Genomic DNA, 12,126 nt, shown 5'->3' on the forward strand with positions numbered 1-12,126 from the left:
CCCTTCTCCTTGTCCCCAACTGCCCCCTCCTGAGACCCCCCCAACTTTCCCCCAGGACCCCACCCCCTACCTGTCCCCTGACAAACCCCTGGGACTCCCATGCCTATCCAACCGCTGCCTGTCCCCTGACTGCCCCCCCGAATCCCTGACCCATCTAACCCCCCCTTCTCCCTGTCCCTTGACTGCCCCCCGGAACCCCCTACCCCTTCTCCAACCCCCCCAGCCCCCTTACCGTGCCACTCAGACCAGCGTGTCTGGCTTTGCACAGCGCCAGACACGCTGCCGCATACATGCTGCCGTGCTCCCCTGCGGAGCCACAGCCCCCGCCCCAGCACCTGCCTTCCAGATTTGAACACCTCAAAACTCAGGAGTGCTCAAGCTCAGTTTGGGCGGCTGTTACTTCATTTCTCCCAAATCAAATATACTGATCCACTGTAACTTGCTGTAGAAAAAGTAGGATAAAATTGAGCAAGAAATGCTTCCCAGTGGTTATTAGGACTGGAATTGCTATTTTCAACAGCCATTGCCTTTTTTTTGTTTGTTTGTTTAAAAGGAAGACAGTGATATTGCATGGCAAATTCCTCATAGAAAGAAAGAGTGGAACAAAAGAATAATAAAGGCACCTCAACTTTTCCTCATTGATGGAGGACAGTCTTATAATATGCATCCAGATATCCTCCAATCACACAAGCTGAAAATTGTTCCACTTTACTGCAGTTCTGTAACCACATGGGAACCAATCCTGTCTGTGTTCTGTGCACATCTAAAATTCCTGCTGAATGACCTGCCCTGGGTGCGAGTTACCAGTGACCCAGGGCTGCGGCGGAAGGAGGGTGCAGGTGTGTGTGCGGGGGGAGAGCCCAGGGCTGGGGCGGCAGGAGGGGTGTGTGGGGGGCAATGGTGGGTGGGTAGGGGGGAGCCTAGAGCTGGGGCGGCAGGGTGTGTGTGGGAGGGTGTGAGAGCCCAGGCTGGTGTGGGTGGGGGTGTGAGAGCCCAGGGATGGGGCGGCAGGGGGGTGCGGGTCGGGGCGGGGGAGAGCCCAGCACTGGGGCAGCAGGGGGATGCGGGTGGTGGGGGAGAGCCCAGGGCTGGGGCGACAGGGGGGTGCGGCGAGGAGCCCAGGGCTGGGATGGGGGGCAACCAAAATTTTTTTTGCTTGGGGCGGCAAAAAACCTAGAGCCGGCCCTGAGTCTGAGTAGAGTGTTAAATTGGCATAGAGGTTGAAGTACCATCTCAACCCTAGAGATCATTGTATCTCATGGTAAGAGTTGAGTCACATTGGCAGGGCAAGGTAATGGTTTTTATATTTGCTGCTGTTTGTATTTTTAGCTATTTAAGAAAATAACTTCATTTTTCAGAAATTTTCACAAGTACTATATACTCTTTAAGGAAAGAGACTTGCTTCTAATGCAAAGAACGGAACCCATGGAAAATTGATACATGAAATGAATTGTGAGTTCCCACTATTCAAGCCTTAATAGTTGGGTGATTCTGTGTTACTTATGTGATGAGGTTGTTTACTAACATGCAAAGTTAAATAGTTGTCGTTTGGAATTGCTAAGTATTATTAGTCCTCATTTAAGGATAGATTCTGATTTTAGGCACAGCCCTGAGCCATGAATGATGCATAAATGCCCGAAATACAGGGATGCATCGTGACAGAGACACATTTGTTTCCTCCTTGCTCCCGGAAATAGTAATGTATTGTTGGCCTATACAAATCTTTTCCTCTGTCTTTACAAATGGGGCTGGCTTGTTGTCTTGGAAAAAATAGTTTGTAGCTGGCTGGCTTTGGAGTATGGGTGGTACCACAACGTCTCCCTCTTCCTGCCCTCTTCCCATCCATCTGGTCCAATAAGAGTCACATAGTTCGGTTTACTCCTGCAAGCCAGGAGCTAAGGTCTAGCTAACTTCCGTAACTCCCACTAACTCCCTTGCACAAGCAAGTAGTCCTAGGTACAAAGTAGCCCTTCAAGTGTGTTCAGTAAGAACATAAAACGTGCAGGGAATAATCATTCTTTTTTAGTTGTGTGTTTCAGGTGGGTGGAGAAGAGATAGCATAATATTGAACGGGAACTTTAGTATCACTTTATCTTACATTGGCTGCTGGTTGTTTGAGATTTTTATTTTCACCAATGATACATTTTTATTTTCTGTGTTGGAGGCTGTAATAAGGTTTCATTGTGCCCTATTTTTATTTTTAGTATCTGTACTAAAATATGTAATTAAAGCAAAAGGATGTTTACAGTGCCCCATGTAGTGTACAGATGGCATATTTAACCCCTACCCATACGTCTTGTCCTTTCAAAGACATCGCTTTAGGTCTGTTGCCTTGTAGGAACCAAACTATTGCTGGAAATAAATGGTCTCTAAATTTAATTTTATCAAAATAAATGAAATCTCATGGGTACCAAACCCTCGCCAAAAACTCATTTTCTTCAGCAGACAGCAAAACAGACCTATTTGCAAAGGCCAAGGAAAAGACTTCTATGTGTGCATTGTATTATGCAAGAGTTAGAATGGAATTAGTATCTCGGTTTGCCTATGTACAGTTTTGGCCCCTGTCATGCAGTGAGCTCTGAATGGATGGACAACTGTGCACACATTGATCCCCACTGAAGTAAATTAAGTTCCAGGGTGAGCAAGAACAGAGCTCATTGCAGGGTCAGGGCCTTTGCCTGTGTATGTTCTAGATACATATTTTGTTTTATTTTTTTATTGTCTATTTTTATTATTATGTAATTGTTTGTTAATAAACACTCCTGGCCAGAATGTTAAGTACCCTCCGGCTGTTTTATGCTGCACTGTTGACACAAGCTCCTGTAAGCCCGATTTACCTGCCAGTCAAAATGGATGTATGTCTTCTTTGTATCATCAGAGCAGCCAAAGAGTACCAGTGACTCTGGCCCACTTTTTAAAAAACTCTTAATTAGTCAGTGACAATATCTCTTGATGATTATTTAAGAAACCTTAAGGAGCAAATATATACACAAGACACTAATCTTTCTTTCTTTCGTGGGAATATAAGAAGGCTGTTATAAGTAAATTTGTATGCAGTGTTGTTGTAGTTGTGTTGGTCCCAGGATATTAGAGAGACAAGGTAATATCAAGCATTCGAGCTTGTCTCTTACCAACAGAAATGGGTCCAATAAAAGATATTGCCTCAACCATCTTGTCTCTATAAGTAAATTTGTAACAGTTATTTTGAACTAAATTCTTTAGCTATATAAAGAGATACTATTATGATCATGGAGATCACCACTTTCATGGAATCCATTACTTTTGCCATTTACTATATGGACCCTGCTGTGGCACATGAACAGTTCCTTAATTCACTTTGATCATCTGCCGTGCATTAACAGTTTGCTGAAACATGACACATCAAAGCCAACTAACAACTGTTAATGCATGGCAGCTAACCAAAGCAAACTAAGGAACTATTCATGTGGACTCTGCTATCATGCACTAACAGTTTATTAGTTCCTGTGATCAAAGAGGACTAGAGGAAAGTAAACTAATGAACTATTAATGCGTAGCAGCAGGGTCCACGAGGTTGCCATGACCATTGCATGAAATGATCTATTTTTTACTGTGATTGTGTTGTGAATTATGCATATTTTTACTGTGACACTCATATTCATAGCTATTTGGCATAGTTGCACTTACTGCACTTCACAGTCCACATCATTCACCCACCTATTTCTGACCATGTGGTCAGGTTTATAGCTAGTTTCATGTTGCTGTGTAGTGAAATAGAATTGGTGGTTCAAGGCTAAATTAACCGATAGGCCCATCAGACAAGACTTGGGTTCAACAACTTTGAGTTGTCTTATTTACTTTTGCTTAAAAATATAAAAAGAAACACCAAATGTGTTAACATCATTCCTTGCTGTATAACTAAGGATTTTATACTGCTGCTCCTCACTGTAGTATCTGAGTGCCTTCTCAGTAAAATCAGTCAAAGTCACTAGCGGACTTCAATGAATCTTTGGCAAATTTCCCTTTTCTGATTTTCTTTCTTAAATAATCAAGATTAAAAGTAGATGAAATCAGTACCACATGCAGCGAGGGGTGTTTGAGACTGTGAGGTGGGTTGTAGTAGCTTGTGTGAGGGTCTGGGAAGTGTGGAGAGGAACAGAGGGAGACATGCAGCAGATCTTGAAGAGTAACTAGCCACTAGGCATGGTTTTAGCTGCTGAAGGTTTGCTGGCAGCTCTAAGAAAGTAGTTTCAGTTGTATGCTGGTCCTGCACAGCAGAGGAATTGCACGCTGTCCACTTCTGGGGGGGAATAGGATAGGGTTACCATCCATCCATATTTCCCCGGACATGTCCGGCTTTTGCGTCTCTAAATAGCCGTCCGGGAGGAACTGGTAACAAGGTTAAAAGGTCCGGGATTTTTCTCCTCCCCCCCCCCCCTCCCTTCCATGCAGAGTGCGGCTGCTGATTGGGTGGCTGGGCCTGATTGAACCGCTCCCATTGGCCTCCAGCAGCCAGAGCCCTCTGCTGCTCCCCCCTGCTGCCTGCAGCATGTTTTGCCTACACGTGGACATGGGCGTGGTAAGGGGAGTCCCGGGGGGCAGTCAGGGAGCAGGGGGAGGTTTGGATGGGTCCCCAGCCTCCACCTGTCACCCCCCCTCCGTGCGTCCCCCCCCGTGGACTCCCCCTCTCCCTGCCTGCCTGCCTCTCCCTTGCCTGCTTATACTGCCAGAGCCAGCAGCAACTGCTGTCTGCTGCCCCTGGGTCCTAGTGCCCCCCATCCACTAATGGCAAGGCAGGCTGCCCTTACCCTGCCCTTCCACCCTAGCTCTGAGCCTCTCCAACGCCCCAAACCCCTCATCCTCAGCCCCAGCCCTCATCCCCCCACACCCTAATCCTCTGCTCCAGCCCTGAGCCCCCTCCTGCATCATGAACCCCTCATCCTCAGACCCACAGCCCTCACCCCTGCACCCCCTCCTATCCCCAAACTCTCTCTCAAATCCCCTCCCCCTTCCCACACACCCCCTCCTGCCCTCAAACTCCCTCCCAAAGCCTGCACCCCCTCCCTTTGCACCACCTCCCACCCCCAAACTCCATCCCAGAGCCTGCACCCCTCACGCCCTCCTGCACACCCACACCCTTCCCCAGCCGGGAGCCTGCACCCAGCACTCAAACTCTATCCCAGAGCCTGCACCCTGCACCCCTCCTGCACCCTAATCCCCAGCCCAGGACCTGCACCCCAGACCTCCTCCCCCCACCCAACCCCCCTCCCAGAGCTTTAGGCAGGTGCAGGGAGGAGTTCTGGGCACCACCAACATTTCTACAACCCTGCCACCCATGCAAGTGGATAAGGGTCGGGGCAGTCAGGGGACAGGTAAAGTCCTAGGGGGGCAGTTAGGGTGGGGGGTTCTCAGCAGGGGGCAGTCAGGGGACAAGAAGCGGGGGGAGTTGGGAGTTCTGAGGGGGGCAGTCAGGGGGTGGGAAGTGGGAGGGAGTGGATGGGGCGGGGCGGGGGCGGGGCTAGGGCCAGGCTCCCCCTCCCCCCAGTGTCCTCTTTTTTGATTGTGGAAATATGGTAACCCTAGAATAGCAGTAAAGAGGTGGGCCTGGGGGAAAATAAGATGCAGGGTGGGGTGAGGATCTACAGAGTTGGCTGAGTGGGACTGGGAAGAGGACTATAGCAAAATGGAACAGCTTCAATCTTATGATCTCAGAGCTGTGCCCAGGATAGTGTTGTATATCAGAAATAAAGGATGAATATATGTGAGTATGAGGGTGCAAATTTTTACAGCCTATAAAAGCTCACTGGATTGATTCAGCATTGTGTGATTAATAGAAAGGTATGGTAGTTGTCTTAAAGTAGCTGCATAGTTCCTGAACTCTCAAATCTTGTAAAGACATTTTTTCTGGGTTTCTACATAGATGCTTATACCTAGTTTCCTAACAGAAGTAATAGAACTGTTATTCTTAAAGGAGGAAAGACGAATTAAGTAGAACAAGATAAATCCCCTACAACAGAAAAATGCATCATGGCAGACAGACTGATTTGATGGGGATGATTGGGACAGGCAATAGCACTCAGTTTGGAATTTTCAAACTGACCTGATCTAGCATATGCAGAACTTGAAAGAAGGTTACTCATTCCCTAGACCATAAACTCAATCAAATGCTGCAGAAGTTGTATCTAATTGTCACTAAGAATTGATATTGCTGAGCAAATTCCAAAGGTCAACACCTGCTCATGTGGTGTGGAATATCAGTTGATTGATTCATAGCATGTTGAAGCATGGAAACCAGAAGCTAGGAGGGAACAAAATGTCTCATACCATATGGCAAAATGGTTGAGGTTACCAGGTCACAGTATTTTGAGTTGGTAGAGACATTAGTTCCTCTTGAAAACCAGGAAAATAACTGAGAACTTCCTATGGCTAAGAAGAGGTACAGGTAAGAACAGTAGTGAACTGATTACATTGCTGTACTGACCAAGTTGAAGGTGTTCATGATTACAGTAGTTGGCAGAGACAAGAATTCTTATTCAAATGTCAGATATTGCTATTTCACAGATTTACATAACCCATAATGTAGCAAAGTTTCAGTGATAGGAAATGTATGCAAATTGGTCTAATTTTTGAGAGTAGAATTCTGTGATGGGAGAAACAACTTTTTCTACTAGTGACGAAGTTAGGATGGCTGAGTTTATGGTTTGTTTTTCTCCCTATTGGTTAATTTTTGGAAGTCCCAAACTATTATTTTGTGTAAAGAAAGCAGTCGGAGGTTGAGGAAGGTGGAAAGATTTATTATATTGGACCTGTTGTTACTCATAGAAACAGTGTAGTAACTGATGAATTATGTGTTCTAGGTGCTCTGAAGTTTGTGCTTAAAAGGCAGGAAAACAATTTTTTAAATTTTTTATTTTACTGGGCAAAATATTCATTTTGAATTTCAAAGGCCCAATTCAAAGGGACTTAAGTGCCTAAAGCACAGATTTAGGAGGCTAAGCCTCTGAGTTAGGCAACATTGCAGTCCACAAAACACCTGCCACCTAATCCTGTAGGCTCCTAAACTCACTAGGCACTTTAAGTTCTGCTGTAAAAGTCCCCTAGGTACCTAAGTTTCTGTCTCTAGGCATGAACACTGCTGCCTCAGGCAGGCATCCAGACGTCTGTCTCACCCCTAAGCACCAGAGCAATCTTCAAACCAGGTGAAGATTGGGAGGGCAATGCCTATCTCGCCTGTGGGGCCTGAATCTGGTAGATGTGCTCTCTCAATGCCTACCTCTACACAGAATGGCTGGGAGGGAGAGAGGGAGGAAGATCCCTCCTTTATAACCCTTAACCCAGTGGTTAGGGAGTTCACCTGGGATGTGAGAGAACACCATTCAATTCCCCCCTCTGCCTTATGAGGAGAAGAGCTTTGAACAGGGATTTCCCAGTCTCTTAGGTGAGTGCTCTAACCTGTCAACTCTGGGACATTCTGACATGGGACTTCCTCAATTTCTCCTGTTGCATTAGGTCAGTGAGTGAGACTGACTATCATCCAGTGGTTTAGTGCAGTGATTCTCAAACTAGGGCCATCACTTGTTCAGGGAAAGCCTCTGGCGGGCCGGGCCAGTTTGTTTACCTGCCACGTCCGCAGGTTCGGCCGATTGCGGCTCCCACTGGCTGTGGTTCACCGGCCCGGCCCGCCGGGGCTTTCCCTGAACAAACGGCGTCCCTAGTTTGAGAACCACTGGTTTAGTGCACTCACTTGAGTGATTGGAAACCCCTCTTCAACTCCTTCCTCCTCATTTGGCAGAGAGGGGAATTGAACGAGGGTGAACATCCTGGGAGGAGTTCCCTACTCACTGGGATAAAGGGAATAAGTAAGGCCTTCTCCTCCTTCCTCCCCAGCTATTTAGTGTGGAGTTAAGCATGTGCTGGTATTGTTCCTACAAAACACCTAACTGGGGGTTAATGGATTCTGCTGGATGGCTAGGTGCCTAAAAGTTAGGTATTAAGTGCCTAAATCCCTTTGTGGATCTGGGCCAAAATAATTTCACCTGACCTGGTCAGGGTTGAAGTTTGGTTCATTTTCAAACTTTATCCCATGCTTCTGAAAGTGGGGGAGTACATGGTAAGGTTGTTCATACAATTGGAAAATATGCAAGCCTCTTTCTGACAGCCATCCTCCCTTGCCTTCAATCCTAAACAAGCTTGAAATAATCCATTGATGGGAAGGGCTGAGATAGTCAGAGGTTGAACATTAAAGGTGGACTGCATGGAAAGGGCCGTTCCCCTGAAACTTGACATTTATTGAGCCATCAAACAAACCTGCAGGGGACAGCTTGCTTCTAAATTCTGTGCCCTAAACTGCAGGGCTCAGCTCGCAAAATGAACACTTACAGTTAGCACAGTTATAATCTTTGCTGACAAAAAATAAATCATTCAAGTATACCATTATTTTCAGTGATTTAATACCAACAATCCATAGGAGAACCCAGAAGGGATTCAGAAAGGAAGTATAGCTTATCAGTAATAATTTGACTCCACATTTGCACCAGCTGCAGCTACACAATGAGCAATCAGACCAGTTGTGACATAGAACAATTGCTGGGTGTCCGTATAAGGTGTTTGTTTTGGTGACTAGTGATAAAAGGCCAAACAAGCAACTAGTTGCCAAGGAGCAATAGACCTAAGATGCCCTTGAAAATAGTATTCCAGAGCTTGGCATCCTCTGAATCCTGAGTTGCCAAGCATATCACATGTGTTGCCATGCATGCTGGCTCCAGCAAAGGATCAGACAGACACTCTGCATGCAAGGTTAGAGGAGCTGAATTAGCTATACCAGCCACAGAAGAAGTGGGGGCAAGTTAATGCTGAAATTTCATCAAAGTGTGATTTGCCCCCCTCCCCCAAATTGTGCTATAAACTCTTTCCCTAATATCCTACTCTCCCTTCCCTAAATGTAGGGTTACCATCCGTCCGGGTTTTCCCGACATGTCCGGCTTTTTCAGCTTTAAATGGCCGTCCGGGGGGGGATTTCTAATAAAGTAGAAATGTCCGGGATTTCCCCCTTCCCCCCATGCAGAGTGCGGCGTGGCTGATTGGACGGCTGGGCCTGATTGAAAGCCGCTTGCAGCCACTGGGGCCTCTAGCAGCCAGAGTCCCTCCCCCTCCCCCGCTCCCTCCTCCCCCGCAGAGCAGCGCGGCAGTGTTTGGCTGCACGTGGAGCTCGCAGCTCTCCCTCGGCCTGGTGGTGGGGGGACAGGCAAGGGACAGGGAACGGGGGGGTTAGATTGGTCGGGGGTTCTGGGGGGGGCTGTCAAGAGAAGGGGGTGTAGAAAGCGGTTGGGGCAGGCAAGGGACAGGGAACGGGGGGGTTAGATTGGTCAGGGGTTCTGGGGGGGCTGTCGGGAGAAGGGGGTGTAGAGAGCAGTTGGGGCAGACAGGGGACAGGGAGCAGGGAGACTTAGATAGGGGGTGGGGTCCTGGGGGCAGTTAGGGTGGGGGGGGTCTCAGGAGAGGGCAGTCAGGGGACAGGTAGGGGGATTCTGAGGGGGGCGGGAAGTGGGAGGGGGCGGGGCTAGGGCGGCACCCCGTGTCCTCTTTTTGATTGTTGAAATATAGTAACCCTACTAAATGTCCTTTCTGTTTCCTACCCCGGGGGTGGGGTGGGGGGCTGAGAAGAAAGGATTAATTGCAAACACTTTATTGCAGATGCATCAAGCACTGATAGCCAGTATATTTGCAATTAATGTTACATACACGTAGCCACTGTTTTCTGGACCACTGTTCACCGTTAATTCTTTGTTCCTGACCTCAAATAGCAGATTTTTAGAACTCCCGGTTTCCAAGGCTTTGGGGCATCACTGAAATCTGCGAAAGTGAGCAGTGATCTTACAGGATGAGCCTTGCACTGGAAGTCTTGCTAAACTCCAAACTATGTTGAAGGTGACCTGGTTTGTTTAAACTGTGACACCAACACGTCTATCATGAATGCTTAAGCACAAGTAGCTGCTTTTGTCATTGACAGTAGAACATCAAGAATCAAATGAGGAAACATTTCTATACAAAGACTTCTCTCCTCAGTTCCTTCTCACTATTTCAAAAACTGAAACAACTGAGCTTTAGGCAGCCAAGTTTTAAAATACTGATTTTATGGAGAACAAAGATTTCTTTACGAAAATCGGTCTGTTTTATCCCTTTCTGTATACCACCATGTGTTTTTTCAGGAACATAAAAATATGTCCTTCAAAAGAGAATGGTATTCAATGCTTCTAATGACTTCATGTTAAAAAGGAGTGACTGCTTCAAAGTTTATCAAAGACGCTTCTTTCAGCAGCACAAAGCTATTTAAATTGAATAATATTTTGATGTGAGCTAAGAGCAGATACTAACTTGTGCATCAAAAGATGTAAAGACCAAGTAAGAGCTGGGTTACATTACTAATTTAGACACATTCAGAGCCTGCTAAGCAGTATAGTCTCTGCTTGTCTTGGATAGATATTATCAAAAATTAACAAGCAATTCTGGACACACATCACTTTATCTATAGATCTAGAATATGACCAGATAAAATACTATTAGCTGAAAAACCATCAATTTCTCCAAAAACTGATGCATGCCCTGTATCTTGCTATTTCCAAGCAGTTATACCAATGGATATACAAGAAATTTGAGAGCCATTTAACAGAGAAATAGATGCAGCTGGAAGGAGGCTAATGGCACAGTGCAACAAACATCCATGTATGTTGCTTATGCCTATTGGGCTCCCATCTGGTGGATGCAATGGAAGGACAAAGAAAACAAACAAATTGATGAGCAAAGTGTTTTCTTTATCACAGATGGCATGTAGCTTACACATCTCACTGAGTTATTACCATTTTTGCTTATTGCATGGCACATTTTTACAAATGTTCAATGGATCCTTTGGCTTTGCCATTGGTCTAAAGATTTTTCTGCCAAATCATACTTAACCAGCCAGCTTGAATGCAGAGAATTTTTTTTTCAGTAATTTGAAATAAATTTTAAGCCACTTAAATTACTGAGTTTAAAATGCTGAGATTCTGCATGAAAAAAAGGACTCATGATCAGTCCTCTTCATGCAAGCTGTTACAGAAAGTTTTTCAACTTCATGCTTCCTGCAGCTGCTATTTTTTATGGAAAGATACTTTCCAATTGTTGTGGTCTAGTGACACGCACAATGTGCTTATTTGATTGCCATGTCATGTTAGCTGATAATAGGCATTACTAAAGTGTAAAACTTCAGTGATTTATAAATTAAAGCATTTAACAGGGAGATGACATTATTTCTAAAGACAAAGGAATAGACCTTAGAATGAATATGTAAAAAACTGAGAAGTTTAAACTACATGGAATAGAATCTGTATTTGTAGATGAGTTCAACGACAGCACTGAACAAATGAAAAGCTTGCTACAAAAGAAAAATACGAGTGTAAATGTTAGTCTCTTTGTCAGAAATGGTTGATACCCACACTGAATCTAGATCTTCCCTTTCCTACCATGCTAAGTAGAAAAGCAGATAGCTGCTTCCTTGTGCTTCTCACAGACACCACCTATGCTCCATTGTATGGACTGGCTTCCAGTTCAGTTTTGGATGCAGCTTAGGTGTGATTTTTATCCTGAACATTCTAAATGAGTGGAGTCCTTGATGCCTCAGAAACCTGTGCTCTCTTTGTATGATACCATGGCAGCTGAGGTTAGATGACGAAGCTCAAGTTAACCATCTCTTTGTGTTCAATTGGAGAACCAAAAGGCAGGGTGTTTTTAAATGAAGGGTTGCCAACTTTGGAATTTTCTTTTTGTTTGTCTACCAAATCGCAAAGCTGTTGACTGTAAAAAAATCACCTTTTCTCAAAAGCTTTTTTCTGGGAAAGTTTGGTGACTGGCTGTTTAACGGGTAATGAGAGCCCACTGGGAGCATGATCTGGAGAGGGGCATTTTATAAACAAATATATAAATGGGTCACTGTCATTTATTAAAAAGCAATTTTTCATTATCAGACAATGCAAGGGAATGCAAAGAATATTTATGGTTACAAACCAGGATGAGAACTGATGCATCATCTTTGGTTAGACTCTACCTCTTTAGACACTGAACTCACTGATTACACTGCTCTACAGCCAAAATGCTTCTGAAATAAATGTAGTC

This window comes from Terrapene carolina, unplaced genomic scaffold (assembly GCF_002925995.2).
Source record: "Terrapene carolina triunguis isolate 2854851 unplaced genomic scaffold, T_m_triunguis-2.0 Scaffold38, whole genome shotgun sequence".
NCBI lineage: Eukaryota > Metazoa > Chordata > Testudines > Emydidae > Terrapene > Terrapene triunguis.